This window comes from Formica exsecta, unplaced genomic scaffold (genome assembly GCF_003651465.1).
Source record: "Formica exsecta isolate Colony F162 unplaced genomic scaffold, ASM365146v1 scaffold138, whole genome shotgun sequence".
Taxonomy (NCBI): Eukaryota; Metazoa; Arthropoda; class Insecta; order Hymenoptera; family Formicidae; genus Formica; species Formica exsecta.
The window spans coordinates 244,544-248,694 of record NW_021848711.1 but is presented as its reverse complement, the minus strand read 5'-3'; positions in this window follow the sequence as shown (position 1 = coordinate 248,694).

Here is a 4,151-nt window from a genome sequence, read left to right as displayed (position 1 = left end):
TTGCATCCACTCATTCACCTATTGCACTTTTATTATTTTCTATAAGCATGTAAAATCTTTATATATTCTTGTAAAATTGTCTTTTACGCTTTTCGTTTATTCTCCAAGTAGGATCGTTAATAATAACCGGTAAAATAAAGAGCTTGTTTCAGCAACACATTATGTCAAACCATTTTATAATATATGTTCGATATTCTAAGTGCATAGTGTTTATATAATGAAGCATATTTTTGATGTAATTCGACATGTGATGCAATGATATTTTCTTTCATACATTTTTGCATGCGTGACTATTGACTATCTCTTTGGATATCTCAGCTTTCATTTGTGTATATTAATGAATTATCTCTTAAATCTGCATATGAAGGTGAAAGATACATATATTTTATATTCTTTAAATTATTTCATTATATCTTATATCATATGATTACAGTGATTTGAATTAAAAATATAAATACGTATCTTAATGCGCTATGAAATCGCATCTGTAATATATATTTTGGTTAAATTGCTATATAAATAATATGTTAAATTACCATTTAACATATCACTATATCTTATGCAGAGAAAAAATTTTGCTGACAGAGAAATTCAGCATAACAAAACTTTATCAGGCAATAGCTTGCACAATTTTTTTATTGTATATAGATTTTTTCTTTAAATCTTACATTATTTGATATTTATATCTTAATTATTTTTTTGCTTTTTTTATTTAAATTTAATGATTTTACCGTTTCGATGTAATTCAATTAAAATATAAAAGTATCATGAATTGTGTGATATATTTATCACTTTTTAGAATTTGAGAATAAAGGAAAATTTTCAATTTGTAATAAAGATGAAAAATTGTTTTTCAAATATAGTTCAACATATAAGTCAATAAAATTTTGTTGAATTATTTTTGACACAAATTTTCGTTTTTATTCGATTAAATCTCAAGTCGTGCAATAAATACAAATGGCCGTATTGTTATACCCTGTGGCACATAGAGCAAAAAACAAAATTGTGTGAGAAATGAGACTAGATGACTAGAAATATTTAAAAAAATATATAATTAAGCAGAAAATATCGCGAAAATAATATTTTATATCTGCTATTTGATTGCGACTGAAACCATTGTCGGAAACTATAAGCGATATAATAATAGCCTCATGTAAATAATTTGTTGGTGAGAAGAAATCGCCAAATGGACCGAAATATTATTTGCAACGGAAGGAGACTAAAAATAGTAAAACATTAAGCGTGAATATGAATAATCTGTACATACGTGTGCGCGCGCGCGCGCGCGTGTGTGTGTATGTGAACAATGTGATATAAATAAATAAAAGATTAATTAGCACACAGTAGCGGTTAAGAAGAAAAACATCAACTGTTAATTCTCGTTTATTGCGTAGATAGATGCTGGTAATTATCATATACTAGTATTCTATAAAACGACAAAAAATTGTATATAAATACGAGAGAGGGAAAGCAGAGGAGATATTGTAAGATATAAATATAATAAATATGCGAAAAAAAGAGAAAAAGAAAGAGATAGAAAAATGACGAATATAGCGTGATGAATTGTGCCCGATTTAACATTGTCATGCCGATAATAAAAAGACACCGGCGTTGTGTATATCCTATATAATAAAAACTGCAAAAAATTGTATTTGAATGAATGAGGACGAGCAGAATAAGTATGTGTAAGGCTGCGTGTTGTAAGAAAGTAGTTATTGTTGTAGTCTATGTCGAATTTTGTTATATGCCTCGGCTGCAAACGATTGTACGTCCTTCGACACACTTCGATTTTGTTATGCGTAAAACGAGAGTAAAATAAATGAAAGAGAGAGAGAGGAAGAAAGAGGAAGACGGAAAGAGTAAAGAGATGAGGGAGGGAGAGAGAAAAAATGCGGACGAAAAGCGTCGCCAAAGAGATTTGCGTTCTCTTGGCGCGCAAAAATACATTTCGTTAAAAAAACTACGATAAAATCTATTACAATAATATAAATAAAAATTTAAAGATGAGTGTGACGGTTGCCTAATCAACTCCTTACAATTGTCTACGCCGGCTCGGGACTCTGCTCGATGTTGGCAGCCGAGTATAAACAACGACGATGACAAATGCTGTTCTACACCGTATGCGTGTGCTGCGTGCTCACGCGTACCTGCAGCATGTGTGTTTGTTTGTGTGTGTGTATATGTGTGTGTGTGTGCGCGCAAATTTTTTCGAATAAATGATGGATAATACATAATTCAAGAGCTTATTTGCAAACTGTCTTAAATCCATATCTAAAAATAAAAATTGTGTTAAAGAAAGTGTTGGTAAAGAAAGACTCTTTTTCAGGAATATAAAATCTGAAGAATAAATTCAAAAATTAAATTTTTTTTTTTTTTTTTTGAAAAATAAGCTCTTTAATTCATGATCAATCCCGGTGAATATTCTGTCGCGAGAAACCTTACGAAATATATAAAGCATTGGACTTTGGTGATCGAGCCGAGAATAACGAGCTTGGCGGGACCACTGTGCGCTTATAGTACGAGATAAGTAGTGATCAAAAGATTTCGAAGAAGAGATTCATAGTCATAGTGATCTATACCTCCTTCTCTCGAGTCGCGTAAACGTGGTGTAGAGGGTCGATCCTCCAGATTGAGATTGCGATTGCAATCGCATTCTATCCATTCGCTGTATAGTTGAATAAGCGAATTGAAAGAAATCGTCTTTGAAGGCAGACAGACCGAATGCGAGAATCAAAATCGGATATCTGCCTTTCAACAGCTAGTATTTAGAGTTAAGTGTGTCAAATGTGTGTATGTGGCGCGTGTGTGCATGACATCAATGCGAATGCTCGATTACGTCAGTCCGTTGATTCCTCTTGTGAAATTTACAAAAATCTAAAACGTTCTAAATTGCAGATCACACATTAGATAACATTCTCAGGATAGGAAAAATTTGAAGAGAAAAAATCGATTTATTTCGTTAAGATATGAATTGAATTATTCTATGTTTCCTGATATAATATCTTTATCATATCGTTTTATATTCTAACTTTCTGATAGAGATCTTTATCAAAGCAAAATTTTGCAAATTTCAGATGTTTCATTTTTCTCTTTTATTTATGTATAAATTATAGTAGTTATATACTTTTGTTGAGAATATAAAAAAAACCATTCGGAGCGTGCTCCGAGCTCCGAATCGGACAACGTGATAACATGTTCGTCGTATACTATAGCTGAAAAAGAAAACTTCAGATTTCTAGGAATTGAAACTATTCTTTAACTTTTGTTCGATTTGTATGTGTAAGGTCGACTGTAAAATCTCTCTCTATCATTGAGCTCATGAAATCGACCAACGCGTCCTTCGCTTGGCTGACTTGCACACAAATAAACTGATGAATAGTTTAGCTATTGTTTCTTTAACTTTACAAATCCATAAATTGTATGTACATACGTCATTTCTATTGACTTCGGTTGTATATACAGTAAATCCTAGTATATATAATTAAGAGACACGCGGTAAGCAGATTCCAAGTCATAGAACTTGAGCGCAAAGATTATCCCAATCGTTGCCGATAATGTACCTCAAAATAGTACACAAGACCCCTTCCACACGTGCTAGACGCACATGAGTAGCATGAATAGGAGTTTGCAACCGTGCATCTGTTTCCCGACAGAGTATTGGAAAATGATGTGTGGACGAAACACGATACCGGTACGTCCCTGAATTTCACGGTTTGAGAATGAAGTGGGGTCGACCTCGACTATTACGTTCAAGAGTCCAGAACCGCGCGCTCTTAAAAAGTTTCAGTATAATCGTAAAAACAATGTTTCGTTAAAAAAAAATTACTACAATATTTTGCACGTATTATATGTGTTTTTTATTACTAAAAAATATATCTTTTATTTATTCATTCGGATTATTTGAGAGATAAGCTGGAATATTAGCATGCAAAAATAAGACAATAGACGATTGCGTTTCCGGTCACATGTTATCGTAAGGAATCGTCAAAAAAAAAGAAAAAAAAAAAAAGAAAACGCAAAGGTGCAGTGGAGTTTGACGAGTTGATCTGAAAACATATTGCGAAAACGCGGTAGACCAGATTTGGACGGAGAGATCGCCGAGTGTTTTTGGCTCAAGAAGGGGAGCAGTGAGGACGAAGAGTACGCTCTTC